At 39.4% G+C, this 20,056-nt stretch overlaps 1 protein-coding gene across 6 annotated transcripts in view; it reads left to right on the forward strand.

Annotated features, from left to right (window-relative positions):
- Positions 1–20,056, forward strand: part of PARD3B (par-3 family cell polarity regulator beta) — a 980,330-nt gene that overhangs the window by 354,590 nt on the left and 605,684 nt on the right. The window lies entirely within an intron of this gene.

A 20,056-nucleotide genomic window follows, 5' to 3' on the forward strand; every position in this document is an offset into this window, starting at 1 on the left:
ACCTTAACAAGTTCTTAAAAGTCAATTGTATAACATAATTTTCAGGGAGTTTTCCCATTACATGATTACATTGTTATTAAATACTAGTTTTTTAAAATGTTGAAGTTCCTAAACTGTGACATCTGGACGTAAGTGACAAAAGATCTATACCTCTCACCTGAAAGCCAAGCTAACATTGACATGGTTTGTGCCACTGAAAGGGGATTAATTAATTCTAGTAGTACGCTTGGGATTCTTTCACTGAAAGATAATAGTATAATGCAGTCAGAATTATTTTTAGTGATCTAGAGAAAGTCCAAAAATGAGGTTTAAGGGGGTTTGAGTTTTCACCACTGCTTTAGCAGAGATCCATAGCCCTTTGTAGGACTGAATAAAAGCATGTTTTGGGCAATACTAAAAAAAGAGGAATAATTACAGAAGATACATCAAGACTAATAATATAATTGTCTATTTGGAGAATTACTACTCAAGCTATTTTGGATTATAATTATAACCTTAAAAATCATACATGAATGGTTTGAATTGATACAGAAATACATTCTATTTGAGAGTAGTTACAAGCACAAGATATTCTGTGATGGAGTCTTGGTAATGTGTCGCAAGTCTTTTTCTATAGCTCATTACCTCTCCTTAATAAGGCCTAATAAACAATTGGAAACTATGTAGCTAAAACATTAATAGAAATAAAGGTATCTGTGTGTGTGTGTATTATACACATGTGTGCATGTGTATATACTGTTTTTAAAAAGCGTGTATCAGTTATCTGTTGTTAAAGTAATGCTGTGTATTAAATTACTGCAAAACTCAGTGACTTACAATAAGCAGTTGTTCATTGCCCATGTGTCCCCATGTTAACTGGGCATTTCCGGTTTTGCCTGGTATTAGGCATGTATCTTTGGACACTTGTCTCAGGTAAGAAGATGTGATCTCGGCTGTGCTCTTTCACATGTTTGGGACCAGCTGGCTACTGGCTGGTCTAAGATGACCTTGCTGAGAACAACTGGGCTCTTCTTTTTCAGTATCTTTTCCCCTGTAGCAGCCCAACCCTTGTTGTCAGTTGTGGCAGAGCTCCAAAGGAGCTAGCAGAAAGGTGCAAGGCCTCAGCAGCCTAGACTCTGAACAGCACAGTATCCGTTCTGCCAGATTCTCTTGGGCAGCATGAGTCACAAAGCCACCCTGGATTCAGAGAGTGGGGAAACAGACTCCACCTCTGATGAAAGGAGCTTCAGAGTCACCTTGCAGAGGAAGTCCTCCGGAGGAAAACTGAGACATTTAAAGACCCAAACATGTATCTAAACTCTGGAAGTTTCACAGTATGATTTGAGCTTTATGAAGAGCAGGGTTCTACATCATTTGCAGGGTGATAAAGAAACAATTGCTTCTGGACAGGAGATTCATCAAAGATACCTTGGTCAATCTCATCATCCAAGTGCTATAAGTGGATGAGGTTCCCCACCAAATAGAAAAAAGAGAACTTTGCCTAATTTTCCTATCAGGGAGCTTTGGGCAGATCAATGTACTGGTCTCCACTGTGGCTTTCTTACTCTCTTTCTGAGAACCTGCCTTTAATTTTTAAATGCCGCCTCTAGATAACAATGGTTAGATTGGAAAGGCTGAGATTAGAGCTGACTAAGTAACAGACTGCAACTGGTCAGAGTGGCCTAGTCTTCCACCCACGTAGGGCTGCTTCGATGAAAATATTCCAGCTAGGAACTGAGAATTGACCTGTGTGGTCTCTGTCCTGGCTTCCCCCTTCCCAGTGAAGACATCTGATTATTTTTCTAATATCTGCAACTGACCCCAATTTACTAAGCCCCGATCTTCCTGGTCAGTGGACTTTCCATGCAGCTGGTGTTCTTAATCAATGCTTTTTCACAATCCTAGCTTAACCAAAAATATTTCCCATAAGATTACAAGGACTTCTTTTCAGTATGCTTCTGAAAAGAATTTATTGTTAATAAAGTATCAGTATATGTACCATATACCTTCCAAAACGAAGGTAGCTACGCTATTATTTCTGGAATTTAGCAACATAAAGGTATTTGTTGAACTAGTCCAGTAATCTGCTAATGGACACAATAATACTGCTAAAGATCCCCGGTACTCTAAGCTTCAAACTTGCCAATCCTAATGACTTTGCAGAATGGATCAAGACAGCTTACTTGTTATTTTGCCTTAAGAAAGTATCTTAATATTACTGTCTTACTCTTGGCTAAATAATATTTATAAGCCAATGATAAAGTGCATTAGAAATAACTGATGGGAAACTGTTTTAAATACTATAATGAAATTTATTTTCTTTCATGTTTAAATTTTTATACAGAATTTTACTTTCCAGCAAGGGAGAGACTAGGAGGCAATTCTTGAAGATTAGATAAATGTGAACCAAATTTAAAAAATCCTCTTGGTTTTACAGATTATCAGAAGATCAGCTAAATGAGAAACTTCTATAAATAAGAGTTGGTTCTTCCCCAGGACATGGGCATTTGGGAGAAAGTTCTTTTCCCTAGAATGCTGGCAAAACAGAAAATGAAAACAAATGTTGTGTCTCAACTCATAAGACATAATTATTTTTCTCTTCACTATTTTGACTACTTCAGACAATTTAATTCTTCCCAAATCCAACTCTATCCCTACTCCCATTACAGTTAGCAGGATGACATTAACTTTTAATTTGCTGAGAATATTGAGGCTACCCAAGTTTAGCTCCCTTAATCCCTCCCTCCCTCGACATGAAAATCTCGCTATGTTTTCACTTGCTTCTATTTACTGTGTCTAACTAAGAAATGGTCTTCCTCTTTGCCAAGCCCAACCCTTTAATTTATGTTTTTAATCATAATCCCCCATCTTCTTGAATCTCTAGGACTTTTGTTCAATTACATTTTTCCCAAAGTTTCCTAAAGAAATGTAAACAATTACATTTTTCTAAAGAGTTTGAAAAAGTCTTTCACATTTCTAATTCCTCCTGTATAGTCTGTTCTACTTTTACTTACAAACATGCTCAATTTTTCTTTCTTTTTAAAAACAAAAATCTGCATTCTTTTAAATTTGGGTGGTATTCTCCTTTTCATTTCCTGTCTAAAATTCTGGACTATTTTATCCTCAACTCTACTTCATTACCTCACACTCTGTTCTTCACCCAGTGATCTGACCTTCCATTTCTCTGGCTGCCCTACTACACTCCCTCATCCCTTTAGGGAAACTTCATTCTGAAAAAGGGCAGTCACTATAGGGTCATCATATCAGATGGCTTATCTTTAGGCCATTGTAACCCTCAACCCATTTGCTGTGTTCTCTTTCAGAAGCTTTACCTTTCCCTTGCTTCTGAGTTCAAGGACTATCTGGTGCCCTCGATTGCTAGTTCAGACTGTTCTTTTGTTACTGGCTGCCTCCAGTTCCCTTTTTTCCCTCTTCTAGATCAATCCATAGCTTCTCTTGCTTCCTTTGCTCTCCGTGCAGCTTTAAAACTTGTCTGAAAACCAAGTTTAACACTTGTATATATTTTACCTCCTCAACTAAATGGTAAAGGTCTTTAAGGGCACAGATAACATCTTCTAAGTTTTTGTCTTATTTTGCCAAACGAGAGAGCAGAGTTCTCTAGGCTGATGTCACAGTCTTCGGGAACCAGAGTTTCATTTGTTGGCTGAATGCTGATAGAAGGGATGGCTTGACTTAAACATAGAACCAAAGCAAAAATGGATCTTCAGGGACATTTATGAAGTCAAATTAAGAATTTTGTAGCGTTAGCACCCTGAAGTCAAACTTTACTTCACAGGCCACCTCTCTAGCACATTAGCTGTATGATGTCAGTCAGAGGTCTTCACATTTTAAAGTTCAGTTGTATTGTTTGTAAAACAGGGATAACTGTAGCTTGTATTATTGGTGTTAATGAGATTATCCATGCAAAGCTCTTAGCACAGTGCCTGGCATATGGAAAGTACTCAATAAATGTTAGTTGTTCATTAGGTCAATTTTCTTATCAATTTAAGAGTATTTGTTTTGGGGTTTAGAGAAGGCCCATTTAATCATAGTTTCTAATATATCACCATGAGGCTTTTCTATAGGTTGAGTATGAAAAACTTTGGGATATGAAGTAACCACTGTTTTTCTTGTAATAGAGAACATAATTTACTTTGAATCCTACACTCACATAAAAGGAAGATTTCATTGTCTTCTAAGGAAAAACTATTGGCATGTTTTCCAGCTTTTGATACTTTGGAAGACCTTTTAGATACTACAGATCTGATCCAGCTCCCAGACCTATTACTTACTAGACCAAAGGCTCTGGTTAATTCACTTAAACACTCTTTGAACTACAAGTTCTTGTTGAAACAAAAACAAACTAAGGAAGGGGGGGGGGAGGAATACCAGACTTCTTGGTGAATTTTCAGAACAGAAGAGTGAATTTTCACCTCAATTTACTTGGTGTCTCTGAGCACATAAATCTGCCTCAGATACTCAGAATCAGCACTTAAAAAATGTTTGATTATGAGCAGTATTTAATTACCCAGCTGCAAAAATCTTACAACATTTGATGTAGAAGAGAGACACCTTAGTAGCTACATTTACCATCCCTTTATCTAGGTTTGCCGAATTCCATTCGTGTGTTTTAGGTCAGGAGGAGTGCGTGCTACGTGTGTCGTGGTATCTTACAGCTCTTTTAATCGTCCATGCAGTCAGTGTACTACAGGGGAAGGTGGTGGTTTGCTTCAGTACAGCAGATGATACAGAAATTGTTCATTTAAGCAGCTTTTATGTCCCTTTACAAATCATAGCTCAGAGTGTTTCAAGTTTGGGCAGAGAATTTGTCATAGTCTAGATTTTAATTACAGGAAGTATCATCCCCTATACTTGATTATGTTTTCTCTCTTTAATGAGCTTAATATTCTGATTTTTTTCTTTTTTGTTGTTGTTACTTTAGTAAAAGAACTTAAGTTCCCCTTCAGGAAAAAAAAAAAATCAACATCTGCCTTTAATAGTCCCTGCTCAGTTTTCATCCTGAAAATTTATTTTGCTTATGAGTCAGCAGTAGAGAGAGAATTTCTTACTTGAACATACTGTATCCTTTCTACATATGATAGATACTTAGTGTTTGTTGAAGCGTGTTTGTTGACTGTAAAGGAAAGAAAAACTATATTTTTAAGTGGGAGGATAATAGAAATCTGAAATAATTTTGTCAAGGAAAAAATGCATTTCTGATTAAGTTAATAAACATTCTTAAACTGGAGATAAGTGTACGTAGGATTTGGACAGTGATATGGTATAATAATTTATGAATAAAATGAAGATCAAGAGAATGAGAAGACAAGCCACAGACTGGGAGAAAGTATTTGCAAAAGACACATCTGATAAAGGACTGTTGACCAAAATATACAAAGCACTCTGAAAACTCCAGACTAACTTAGAAAACAAACAAACAAAAGCAAAACAAAAAACCAAATGGCTCAAGTACAAAGTGGACCAAAGGCCTTAACAAACACCTTGACAAAGAAGACACAGATAGCAGATAAGCATATCAAAGATGTTCCATGTCATATGTCATCAGGAGAATGTAAGTAAAAACAGTGAGAGACTACCGCATATCTATTAGAATGCCTAGAGACCAGAAGACTGACACCACCAGATGCTGGGGAGGATGTGGAGCAACAGGAACTCTCATCCATTGCTGGTGGGAATGCAAAGAGATACATCCACTGTGGAAAACCATTGGTGGTTTTTTACAGAATTAATCATACTCTTTACATATGATCCAACAATCGTACTCCTTGGTATTTATCCAAAGGAATCAAAAACTTATATCCACACAAAAGCCTGCACATGGATATTTACAGCAGTATTACTCATAACTTTCAAAACCCGGAAGGAACCATGGTGTCCTTCAGCAGGAAAATGGACAGACCAACTGTGGCACGTCTGGACAATCGAATGTTATTCAGCATTAAAAAGAGCCGTGGAAAGACATGGAGGAAACGTGAATGTGTGTCACTGAGAGAAGCCAATTTGAAAAGGCTACCCACTGTATCACTGCAACTCCACAGCATTCTAGAAAAGGCAAACCATGGAGACAGTAAAAAGATCAGTGGTTGTGGGGGGTTGGGGGGTGGATGGATGAATAGGGGGAGCACAGAGGATATTTAAGGCAGCAAAATTATTCTGTATGATGCCATGATAATGGGTACGTGCCATGACACATTTATCCAAACCCGTAGACTGTGAAACACAGAGTTGACCCTTAATGTAAACTGTGGCTTTCGGGTACCTATGATGTGTTCACGTAGGTTCATCAGTTGTAACTAATGCCCAATTCTACTGTAAATCTTAAACTGCTGTGAAAAATTACCTTAAACTATGTTTAATTAAAGGGAGAATAGATTAAATAAACCCATAAATAAACCCCACCTGGTCTTATCCCTAAAGACCTGTGTCTTCTTGTTTTTACGTTGAGTCAGTGCTATCTCACTGAAGAGCTTCCTCTAATTTGTTAGGCTGGTGGTACTGGGGTAACTGCAAGGTGGTGCAGCTTTTCCCGTGTCTAGTTGGTTTGACCTGTGAAGAACTAACTGTAGAGGGTTGTGCATTATTAGATTACCCAGAGTCTTAAATCTTATATGGCAAAGTTTAGGGCTGTTCGCGCTGTGAGAGCCCCTAAGTGACCTTTGACTCAAACTTCATGGAGGTAATTCTAGGGTTAGGAAGTGATTGCTCTAAGGTGTCGATAGGGACAGTATCTGAAATAATTCGAATGAGTAACTGTGTCATTAAAATTAGAATTTGTAGGGCTCTGTGTATGTCCTTCATATCTGCCTGGAGTCAAATTGCTTCCTAAGTTATAAATGAAACCTATCCAGAAACTCTCAAGGAAGAATAGAATATTGGTTGATGAAAACACTTCATGGTTTAGGAATCTAGTGCCACAATTAATTTACGTTTGATTTAAATTGATGACACCCTGATGTATCAGAGGTTCTTTAATTAAGAAATAAAAATGTAGGGAGGATTGGAATATTGGTAATTGGAAATAGAGGAGGCTTAACTAATGAAGTGTGGCTTTATTAGATGTTTTGTTCCTTTTATAGAAAATGCTATGTAGAACTTACTAACAATTATCTTCCACTTAAAAGAAACATGGATATTTGCAAGATTTAGATTCTTTATTTAAAAATACATGCTGGGTGAGTAATAATGGTTGTGACCGTAAAGCCCCAAATTGCTTTTAATGTTGTGCCTGGACTACAAAACCACTGTGCTTTTTTTTTTTTTTTAATTTTTTTTTATAAGTCATCAGAGTTCATCTTTTAGTGACTTTTGGTTCAAATCTACATGTAAGAAATGGCTCTGCATTGTAAGGTTTCCAGTTCAGCTTGTCAAATCTCTTATCTCTCTGCTCAGCATCTTACTTGGAGTTGCTTCTCTCTTTTGTTATGTCTCTAATATCATTACCTAGAATGATAAGTGTCTGAAAATTGACATAGATTGTAATTTGCAGAATTACCTTTGCTGTCGAGGATTACTCTCCCTTATAATTACAGCTTACACAAAAATCTGCTTGATACTTCCTTGTAATCAGAGTAATAATACCTTGTATTTATGCAGTCTTTCTCTTGTGAGCTCAAAGCACTTTTATAGCCACTCTTGTTAATTGTCACGGCATTCCTGTGAGCAAAGCAGATGGTTGCAGAAAAGGAGGCTGAAGTGTAACCAGGTTAAATGACTTGCCTAGGGTAAAGCTATAATCAGTGACATTGACGGGAAAGAAGCCAGGGCTCCTGATTCAAAACTAGTTTTTTACCTTCTATATCACTTTGCCTCCAAATTTTTTACTTGTGACATCTGTTTCCATCATTGTCACGCTGTTAATTACTTAATATCATTTTACTGCAAGATTAGCTAAAGGGAACAGATACACTCTGAGTGTTTAAAAACATGTTTAATGCAGCATGAGAGAAACAGTGACACTTGATGGGGAGGACAGATAGATTAGTTTTACTGGATCTCAGTTGCTTGGTGAACATCACTAGTTTGGGGCTGCTGGGGGTTGATGTTTTACCTAAATGATGCTTTTTGAATCATGCAACTGCCTAGAAATTACTGGTCTCGTTTTCCTATGTGCATCAACTGAAGCAAAACATGATCAATTAGTTGATTACTGAATTATACTCAGTGAAGTGTCCACTGAATTAGCAGATGTGTCTCTTTATGCTCAATTATCCAAATGTATAGCCAAGCTTTTGAGGTTCAGTTAATATATATTTAAAGCCTGCTTATTAAAGTGTAGATAAAATTGCAAACTATTAGCCATGCCGTCGTCGCCGCCTTCTTCTTCTTCTTCTTCTTCTTCTTCTTCTTCTTCTTCTTCTTCTTCTTCTTCTTCTTCTTCTTCTTCTTCTTCTTTCATTAAAATGTTCTGTTTCCCTTTATACACTGAGGTGTGAAACCGTAACTCTTGTTTGGATACTTCACATCCTGTCCCATTCCTCTGAATGAAGGGTAAGGTTTTGAAACAAAGTGAGACATGGGGTGGATACTTTTAGTTAGTTTGTTTATTTGGGGGTACTTAATGGAAGGGCAAAAAACTTGAAGGGTATATCCATCAAAGTTTTCCCATGATGTTTGGGTCTAATATGTATGACTCATTGATTTAATAATAGAAAGAACTGATTTAATTGTTCTGACCACAGATTTATTGATAATGAAGTCTAATTTGGTGACCACCAGATCCTATTATTTTTGCCCTCTTGCCCTGCCCTAGAAAGTGTCATTTGTTATATGATGCTTGATTATAACCCGATAAATAATCAGACTTCACTTAGTCACTTTTTTCCCATGGTTCCACTTCTTTTCCTTTTTTCACTGTTTTTCATTCTTTTTTTCCTTCTATTTTCTTTTTACCTCTTTACCCTATTCACACGAGATCACTATGTGTCGTGTTAAATTTGTTGAGAATGTGTTGAGAAAAAAAAAGTTTTGTCTTTATTTTAAGAAGTAGATTTTTGGGGGCACCTGGGTGGCACAGCGCTTAAGCATCTGCCTTCGGCTCAGGGTGTGATCCCGGCGTTGTGGGATCGAGCCCCACATCAGGCTCCTCCGCTATGAGCCTGCTTCTTCCTCTCCCACTCCCCCTGCTTGTGTTCCCTCTCTCGCTGGCTGTCTCTATCTCTGTCGAATAAATAAATAAAAAATCTTAAAAAAAAAAAAAGTAGATTTTGTTTTGTTTTTGTCCAGCTACGTGTAGCTGATGTATGTGCTTTAGAAATCAGTTGCTTCCCTAGGCAAAGGCCATTTCATTTAAAATACAGTGTCTGTAACACCTTGAAGGCTTAATTTGAATGGAGCGTCTACTTTAAACCATCACTGTTTTAAATAACAGCGTTGCTGTAGTTTCAATAATTCCATGATTACGGATGGTAAAATAATAGCTGATTGCAGGCTATTATTAGGCTTTTTAAAAAACTGCATGGAAAGAGCAATTAAAAACAAATTTCAAATTATTTAATATTGAGGATCCACCTTGTACTAGATTCTGGGGAGGCTCTGAGTGTAGCTTTCATCTTCCGAATAGAGAGTAGGAGTTTTACTCAAAAATAAGCCATGGAGATGATGGCGGATATTGAGTTTCACGGATCTGCTTCCCAGGCTGCTCCGGGAGAAGCGGACTTCAGGCTTTCTGGCCATTGAGGAGGAAGTCCCAGAACACCGCTCTGTGCTGCACGCTCCCTGCTTCTGCTCTGAGCTTCCTCACCTAACGCTCTCCCTGAGCCACATGCCATATGGTCAGGGAGTCATCAGTGGGAACAGCTGGTGACTTCTCTGCTTATTAGTAACAATGGTATTTGAGTAAGATGGATTCTTCCATTTTCTCTTCTTCCATGGTTTCCAAACAGTGCATTACTTATATACACATACATTGACAGAGGTAGAACTCTGTGAATTACCTATTAAAACACTAGATCATCATCTTTCTCCCTTCTCGTGTACTTGGGACTGTTTATCCCATCATTTTTTCCCTCTTTTTAAGATATTATATTTACTGAGAACTCACAAGACAGCAAGCTCTACTCCTCTTATTTAATCCTAGTAATGATTCCATTAAAAATTTATATTGTCTCGGCTTTAAAGGTGAGGGAGCAGAAGTTTAGCCATCTTAGAAATGTGCCAAATTTTAAAAGGTAGTATGATGTAGAACCAGGATTTGAACTGAGTATTCTCTGACTTCATAGCCCAAACTCTCTTTTTTCCCCAAGATTTATTTATTTATTTTAGAGAAAGAGAAAGCCCTAGAGGGATAGGGGAAGAGAGAGAGAGAAGCAGACTCCCCACTGAGCATGGAGCCCCATGCGCGGCTTGATCTCATGACCCTGAGATCACGACCTAAGCTGAAACCAAGTGTCAGATGCTTAATCGACTGAGCCACCAGGTGCTTCCATAACCCAAACTCTTAACGATAAACATAAACAGCTTAGTCTTTGCTTTGGTATGAGTGTGGTGACTCCAAATGTGTCTAGTTAATCATGAGTAAATACATGAGGTCTTATCAGAGAAGTAGACACGTTACCTTGGTGAATCTTTTAAAACCGTCATATGGCCAAACACATAGTTTGATAGATTAAGGAAAGACGATGAAAAGTACAGAAATATGGAAAAACACATAGGATTGTAGGATCTGAAGAAGATAGATTGTCAGTAAAAGCAATAGCTCTGATGTATTATGCACCTACAAAGTGATAGGTCCTGTAATAACCTAATATTCACTTGTGAAAATAGTCAAAGGAATTAGGTAATATCCCCATTTTATATATAAGGAAGTGAGCACAAATAGTGCTTAAGTCACTTGCACAAGGTCACATAAACTAAATCTCTTTGGGGTCCCCAGTAACATTCAGTGGATAAAGGGAACCACTGAGGTAGGATGATGCCAGGACCAACATAGAGGGAAAGGATTCGATCACCTCACTCCTCACTGAACCTACTTCAAGTTTTATAACGTGCTGTTTTTTGCTCTTTTGATTGCTTCTGCGTGCTGACTCTCCCTACTCTTTCCTGTTGTGAACAGATATGTTTCAGCACTGTTGCCCTTCCCCCCACCCATTCAGCCGGCCTGGGGAGCCTTGATTGGTACTTGACTACAGCTCCTTGGCTAGTTTTTCTTGGAAAAGTACAAATCTGCATTTACGTTTCCTTTGTTAGCTCACGTGATGATTTAGTTCTCGGTTGTGGATGCTGGTGTGCAATTTTGTGGTCATGTGCTGGGGCACTCCATGATCCACTAGCTTAATAGACTAGATAGCTTTTCCGGGCATTGCCTAAGATGTCATTACCAAAAAATTGTGTGAATGTTTTTAGAACTTGATTCTTAAAATATGCCATCGTTCTCACTTCCCGAAGGTGACTTACTGGTTAGTACGTGTCGGTGTGTCTGAAGAACTCCTGTGGGACCAGCGGGTTCTTTCTTCTCAGCTGGTTGTACTGGTGTCTCCTCTCTAGCTGTTACCAGCCATAAGGGTCTCTTTCCTCAGTCTGGTCTGTTCCTTTTCCTCCACTTCTCTCTCTCTCTCTCTCTTTTTTTCTTTGTTCCCATCCTACTTAGTGTGTATAGGCAATTTCATAAATTTTAAATACCGAGTCCCCAAATAATTAGTTTCCCCATTGCAAAGATAAGTTGGTTAGAAAATTCAGTGTTATCGTCAAAATTGGAAAGAGTGGAGAAATTCTTGGAATCGAAAAGAGTGAGACACAGTCGGTGTGCGAGTCCTGGGCATGCCCTCAGGTTTTATAATTGCTATGAGCATTGCCATCTGCCAGGGGAAGAGGAAAATGATGCCTCATACCTATTGGAGTCATGTCTATTTGCTGTTGGGGTGGCTATCTAGAATTTTTAAAACAACTTTTTAATTAGAAATATTGTACAAACGGGGAAAAAGTCATTTTGCTCCTCCCATGTGAATGTCACCCTGTGACAAAACACTAGTGTGTCATGCTGTCCCCTGAACTGAAGGTGAAATCCAGGATCCTTGTGTCCAGCTCCTGTGGGCCAGTAAGGTCCGACCGATGCCTGCCCTCAGCCACCTGCTGCACCTTCTTCCCTCCCTCACTGCATTCCCAACATGCCGGCTCTGTCACTGCTCCTTCCGCAAGCCAAGGCCTTTCTCGTCCTACAGCCTTTGCACACATTCCCCGTGCCTGCCATCCTCCCGCCAGCACACTTGCTTTTCCAACCCTCCTCCTCTTTTAGCTCTGAGTGCAAATGCCGTTGATGCAGAGAGGCCTTTCTTGACTAATTTCCCTGTCTCTTCAGTCCCGTTAATCACTGTCATGCCTTCTTACACTTTTCTTTTATGGCACTTCTAAAACTTTATAATTGCATTTTTATCTCATGCCTCTCTTATCCACTAGAAACGTGCTTCTCGACCATGGCCCGGCCTTCAGGGCACCTAGGGAAACTTAAAAACATGCCACTGAAAACCAAAACCAAAACCAAAAAACAAAACAAAACAAAATATGCCACTGTTCCGATGTCATCCTAGACAAATTAAAGCAGACGTCATGGCCTGGTCATCAGTGTTTTCCAAACATTCTTCAGATCATTGCAGTGTGCAGCCAGGGTTTAGAACTACTGGGCCAGGGGCGCCTGGGTGGCACAGCGGTTGAGCGTCTGCCTTCGGCTCAGGGCGTGATCCCGGCGTTCCGGGATCGAGTCCCACATCAGGCTCCTCCGCTGGGAGCCTGCTTCTTCCTCTCCCACTCCCCTGCTGTGTTCCCTCTTTCGCTGGCTGTCTCTCTGTCACATAAATAAAATCTTAAAAAAAAAAAAAAAGAACTACTGGGCCAGATCGTAAGCAACCAAGGAGCAGAGATGATGTCTGTTGACCCATGTGTACACCTGAGGCCTAGTGCAGTCGCTTGTATACAAAGAGCCACAATGAATTAATGTATTAATAAAGCCCAACCAAATTAATGTAAGCACCCCTGCCCTATAAACAAAACAGAAGTGGTCTTTTTTAAATACCTCATGTAAGGGAGATGGCAGATTTTTTTCTCCATTAACCAAACAGGATGAAAAAGGGGTTATCTCTTTTTTCCAGAGGGAGCTGGTGTGGTCCTTCGGAGGAATTCTTGAATTGGAGGATAGATGCCTAGCAGGCAGGTGGTGAAATATAGGACAATATGTTACAGAAGTCTTTTATTCAATGTGTCGATGCTTAAATAAACCAATGAAATAGCAGAGTAATCGAGAGATTATACTGTAAAAATAAATGTTATGTTCTATTCTGATAGTAAAAAATTAACGTTTATAAGATGTACATCATTTCAGAAATTAAAATCTACTTTAACAAAGTTTCATTGTGTCACTCAGCTGCTAAAATCTGAGGTGAAGAGAATTGCATTCTAAGAGTCCTTTATCACTTAAAGACCATTACACATACATTGTGTAACGCAGTGCTCACAGTATCCTTAGGAAATGGAAAGAGGGATTACGATGTCAGTATTCTCTGTCTACAATTTAAGTGAGTTTTATAAATGGCCTTGTATCTTATTACAAGTCATTGATAAATTATTTATTTCTTCAGGGAAACTCCACCTCTTATCAGAAATTCATAACCACCAAAGATGTTCCCTATTTCTTTCCTTTTTTTCTCAATTGACATGCTTTTTTCAGGCCATGGGCTGCCTCCAGATGTACACAAGTCGCCATCATCCATGTGGTTTTCCGATATCTCCTGATAATAGCATATCTGCTCTTTTACTCTAGAAACAAATTTGTAAGTTGAAGTATTATACTTTTTTTCTTTCTGAAACAGAAAAGATAAGTTTACATGGACCCTTTTAGAAAAATATTCATAGGAGAGATTTCCAGGCTCTGTGGAGAACTGACCAGGCACTATGGGTGTTTTAAATTCATATCATAATATCCTCAAAAATAATGTAGCAAGATTTATGCTTTGGGGAAAGAGTTCAGAAGTGTTCAGTGACTTGTCCAGGTTAATCACCAAGCCAGCTGTAGGACAGAAACCTCTGGCTTCTCTCCTCTGTCAGACATGTTTCATGTTCATCTAAAATGCAGTCCCTTATTTCCTCCTTAGCACATATGACAAAATTCTAGTGCCATGATGGTGATGCAGGAGTTAAACAGCCCAAATCGAAAAGTAACGACAGTCCTCTGGGACATACTGGGTGTCCAGCTTGCAGCGTGACAGTAAAGTGAATGCCGAGTACAGTTCGGTAGCTTAAGAGGGCCCCCGACCCCCCCACCTCCGCTCAGTGGTTATATCTACAAGTTTTATGTCTAGAATTGATTCCATCATTCATATGCATGAACATCTTTACAAATAAAATTACGTGGAGACAATTCTAAGATATGTACGGAAAGTAAGGTGCTACTATGGGAAGGTACTCCTGCGACTAAGAGTCCTGCTACTAGAAGGTACTACTTGGGAGCCCTGGGAACAATTCACTGGTTGTGGACATAAATGGGTGGGACAGTTCCAAGGCTGTGTGTGTGATCACAGTGGTTTTGAGCACAGCTGGGAAATGGGATGTGAGGTCTGAGCTGTTAAGAATGGCCAGTGTTGTTACGTTCCAGTAACAACAGTGCCTACGCTGAGAGTACGTGCTACATTCAAGGAGGAAGCTCACTTTTGCAGGGCCACTGGTATTGATAAGAGAGTGACCTTGGCCTCAAGTGGCTTATAATTTATTAGGAGTGAAGAGTCAAAATAGCTATAGCACAAGGAAGAGTGGAAGAGCTATGAAAGATGTGCTACAAATGAATTAATCATCACAAGTTAGTTGATTGAGTAGCAGATGTTCCGTGTCATATGTTCTATTCAATTAACATGGAAGAGTTAGACACTAACGTCACAATCACTAATAAACCTTGGGGTTTTTTATTTATTTCCATAGGCTTAATTTAGCCATGACATTTCGTTTTATATGATAACCTTGAAAGCTATAGACGGTGTTCTATTTAATGGGAATTAATAGTAAAATGCATCAAGATTTCTGAACGAAAAAGTACTTCAATATCATACATCTCAAAGAACACAAAATATTTCCAAAGCTTTGTTCCATTGCTCCGTTCTAACACTGTAACCCGTTAGGATGGTCATTAATGCCCTGAAAACATATCGAGCACCATGGTTATTGGTGGCACGAAAGAGTTAAGGCACAAAGAGCTGGTGAAATTTTGTTTTGTTTTCCCCTCTTAGACTTCCTAGCAGGCTAAGATTTATTGCTGCTGTACCTTTCCTATGGAAATCAGGTTTTCTAAATGGGTAAATTAAAGCTTATTGTAAATTGCTCAAGGTAATATTGGAGTCCTTTGTGCTGTAGGGTTTCCAATGTGGGTCTTTTAACCTTTGGTTCCATTTAAAGGAAATTTTCCTGAAAGATTTATTCTCCCTTCAATGACATTTTTAGACGGTGTACACGATGAGCAGAGAGTGCAAAGTGTTGCAGAAATAATTTGTGTTTCTTTATAAACTGAATTTCATTGGGTTTTTTAGAGCTCTCATTATTGTAACATTCTGAGTTCTATATATTTTTAAAATATATATATTTTTTAAAAATTGTATCCTTGTACGTGTTCTAAATGTCAAATGTAACCACTGGAATATTTGGTCCACAGGGAAGTGCATACCTTGAATTTAGCCTTTCTCCGATGCATATCTTCACGTTTTATATGATTTTGATTCAGGGAATGTGTTGCTGTTAAGGTTTTTAAATTTTCATTTCAGGTAATATTAAAATATGTAAAAAAAATTGGAGTTGCAGTTATTCAGTAATTACTACGTTATACATCTGAACTAAGTTGGATTTTTCAATATGTAAATTAGTCTTTTGTAGTATTTAATAAACAAGGCAGGATATGTGTTACAAACCAATGGCTAGGCTGAATAAGTAGGACTAAAGGATTTTTTTGTTGTTGGTTATAGTTAAAATCGACTGTCTCTGGAAATGTAACTTTTACTTTCCCTGTTTTTATAGTAACGCTGCATTAAGATGTCAGGTCAAAATATTTTTTTCTTTCTCTCTCTGTTTTGATATTTCATTTGAGAACCAATATTTCAAAAAACGTAGTGATTTAGTACAAATTCCTTAGTTCCAGTCTAAACCTTACCAGATTCTGTGAACTGATTTATTGATGGGACTCGGAGGGATCACAAGCCTTTCTGAGAACATTTGAAACATTGCTGAATTCTGAATTTTATTGAAGTTGTTCCCAAGAGAGGAGCAGAATGGGAGAAAAATCCTCTTTTCCTTTTACAGACTTGGACATCTTAACAAAGCTTTAATTTTTTTTTCCAAGGGGTAATATTAAAAAAACAAAAAACTAAAAATAAAACTAGGGCAAGTGGTAAAATGAACATTGCGCCAGTCACCAGTGAGTGCTAATGGGAGTGATCTTCTATGTGGTCAATTTTCTATATTTGAAACACATTGGAAATATACAAACTTCTTTTTATACAGTGATTTTGACTTCTTTGCAATCTAAGTTTATATCTTTAAAAAAATTGTGTAAATACCCCTCTTTGAAATTATCCTTGACTTCTTCTCTCTCTCTCTCTCTCTTTTTTTTTTAATGAACACTTCTGTTTGTGGATGATCATGGTTCCAACAGCTTCTCTCTGCTTTTCTCAAACCCAGACATTTTCTCTTATAAAAGGAAGGTGACTTGAAAGACCCCATAGGCCAAGTGGATCTCCCTGTGACCTGGGATGGGAAACCTGCGGGTTAGAAGCAGGGTGGCTGCTACACAGAGAATCTAAGATCCCACCATGAGCCCTTTATTGCACCTTCTTCCTATGGAACTCTCGGTGCTGCTAAAGTAAACCCAGGGAGCTGATTTAGTGTCCTTTCCCTGGGGAGGCCCTCTGGTCTAGTATTACCCTTTGCCCAGTGATTTTATGTGCCAACATTATGGATTCTGCAGACTGCTCGTAATGGAGGAAAATGGTTCGTGGTACGAGAGAAGGCAAACAGTAAGGTTCCTTAAGTTACCCAGTTTGGAATTTATTTTACTGGACTCCGCATGAATAGGAGTATTGGAGGTACCAAATAAGGCAAGCAACACTGTTTTTTGGCAAATAGGGAGAAAATCCATCTTGTCTGAGAGAACACTGTGCTCTCCACTGCTATCACTGTGCTGTCCTTCCTATCTGCTGTTGGTAAATCACGATTGCCGAAGTGACAAAATTCAATATAATGCCAGAAATTAAGATTTCAGAGGGGAAACAGAGAAAATAAAGCTGAAAAGTAAAATATTAAAGAGAACTTAAAAAAGAATGCTAGCAAAACTAGAGAAGTTTGGACGTTCAATATTTTATCACCTAAAGGAACTAAGCTAGGGACAAGGCAAATGTTGTATAAGCCAAGATTAAAAAAAAAAAAAAAAAAAAAAAGATCTGAACACAGCAGAAAGAATGCAAGAAACAGTTGACATGAATTCAGAATGAAATAAGTGAAGCCAACCGTCTTTTTAAAAAGGTAGCCTTGTAGATGGGAGAAAAGGAGAAAGCAGGTTGCTTTTTTAAAGTGGTCCCCTGAAATGAGGCAGCTCCCATGTCTGGGAGCTCTGGGGAGACCTCTAAGGGCACAGAGAGAGCTACACTGTGGAGGGTAAGACGTGACTCTCGGGGGCCTCCTGTCAATGGCTCCTGTCCCCTGGCTCTCTCCAGGCTACCTGAGAGGGCGAGGAGATGTGCCCTTCAGTAAATAGCAATCCATCAAACTGCCAGCTTCCCCTTGCTGGCTTCTTACAGGCATGAAAGCTGCCACAACCAGCTCCATCCCTTTGTGAAACCCACTCTTTGGGGGAGGACTTTTATATTTAGCCCGCTGTTCTTCAAGCAGGTGGGCAAGGCAGAGTGCCTGGTGATCATGCCATTACACAATCAGTGATTTTGTTATTTTATATTTTTATAATCCAACTGTTTAATGTTGATATTTCATAATCAGTTATTTTCAATTAAAAACAATAATAAGCTTTCTAAACTGAGGAAAGTTCTATTTTGAAAAGGTCCACTTTTTCAGTTGCTGATGGAATGATGTTGTAATTGTAGCTGCATCATTAATTAAGATTGCCTCCCTGTCTTCACTCCTTCTTCCTCCACACCCACCCACACACAGACCGCCCCTAACTCGTGCCCACAGTCTGTGCGGAGGAAGCCTTCAGGTGCATGTCAGGCAGCTCAAGGTTCAGAGTATCCAAACTGTGTATTTTAATCTGTCAGTGGGAGTGCACTAGGCTAGGGACAGTGAAGGAGACGGGCGCACGATGTGTCCCTTTTGCAGAGGTTATCTGTTTACATCTAATCTTAGTCTGAAAGTGATATAAGGTGGCCTTCTTCATAGTCCTGTTAGGACTGGAGGTCTGAGAAGCACAAGCATACATTATAAGCCATAAAACCTTGTGGAGATTTTAGGAAATGTACCTGTGGACGCGACATTCAGGGTCCTTCATTTTCTGTCTCTAGCCTTTCAGTCTAGCCTGCGCTCCAAACACCTCAAACTAGCTGGTTGGCATTTGCAAACAGCAAATTTGCGATTTCCTGTCCCGCCCCGGTGTGTGTGCTGCCCCTTGTGCTTTGAAGGGCTTTTCCATCCTGCAGTCCTATGAAATCATGCTAATTAAGGCCCGGCTTAAATGTCATCTCCCCTCCATAGCTTCTTGAATAGCTTCCCTGCAAACACACACAGAATGAATCTTCCCCTCTCTTCCTGACGTGGCGTTCTGCTCGTCCGGCCATGTCGCCACATGCCACCGTGTTCATACTGATTTTCATGGTCATCTGCCCTTCCTACTGCTGAATTGATAGGTTCTTGAGATGGGGGGCTATGTCCTGAGTTCTTCACACAGGCCTTGACATGTTGTAAGTACTCACCAAGTGTTCCTTGGAGGCAGGGGTTGAAGCACTTCGCCCAGATGCCTGTCCCGGGCCACGGAACCTTCCCCATCCTCACTCACAGAGGCAAGTGGAGGCGACCACAAACACTGCGCCTGCACCCCTGCTGTGAAGCGTTGCTCTATTTCATTTTAGCCTTGCTCTCCCTGTTTCCAATCTAGGGAGTCTCCCGTCTCTTCCAATTCTGTTCTGTTAGTCAGCTCTAGCCAAGAAATTCCATAATTGACCATCTTGAAGGATGTACATCATTGTAAGGAGCACTGAGAAGACATTTTTGCTTATGGGTCTGAGACTTTGTTCTAAAGCATTGATTTTGCCAGTTGCTTGACCTCTGAGTGAAGAGGCTGTGTTAGGGTTTTCCAGGGGAGAACCAAGAGGTTGTGTGTACATGTGTGTGCATGTACACACACACACATAGATGTGAAGTTTTTGACAAGGAATTAGTTTACATGATTACAGAGGCTGAGCAGCAAACTGTATGCATAGGACAGCCAGTGTATGGTTCCAGCTCATGCCTGAAGGCTTGAGAGCCACGAGAGTCAATGGTGTCAGTTCTAGTCTGAAAGCTGGCAGTCTTGAGACCCGAAGAGGGCAGATGTTTCCGTCGGAGTCTGAAGGTCAGGGAAGACCAATGTCTCAGCGCAAACAGCCAGGAAATTGGGAATTCTTTCTTACTCAGTCTTCTTATTCTATTCAGGGTTTCAACGGATTGAATGAGGCCCATGCACATCTGGGAGGACAATCTGCTTTACTCCATCTGTTGATTTTAATGTTACTCTCAACCAGAAACACCCTCATAGACACAAACAAAAGTAATATTTAACCAAGTATCTGGGTGCTCCATGGCCCTGTCAAGCTGACCCATAAAATTAATCATCACAGAGGCCGTGCTCTGCACATGTATTTTGCCAACGATGCCAACCAGTTGACGTAAGGAAGGAATTCTGTGTATGAAGAGCATCACTTATTTTGCAAATGATCGTGAATATGGTCCTTGCAAGAAGACTGAAGTGTAGTCTCGTTTGTTCGTTGCATTTTAATCAGAGAAGAAGCATAGGGTGGAAAGAACCCTTATAATATTCTAGTCGGTCATAGGGTTAAGGTCTCAGGTCATTTCAGAAGCTAGGCACATTAGTAGATAAGTATGTTGAGCACCT

This window comes from Ursus americanus, chromosome 1 (genome assembly GCF_024610735.1).
Source record: "Ursus americanus isolate L20-20 chromosome 1, mUrsAme1.1.p, whole genome shotgun sequence".
Lineage (NCBI taxonomy): Eukaryota > Metazoa > Chordata > Mammalia > Carnivora > Ursidae > Ursus > Ursus americanus.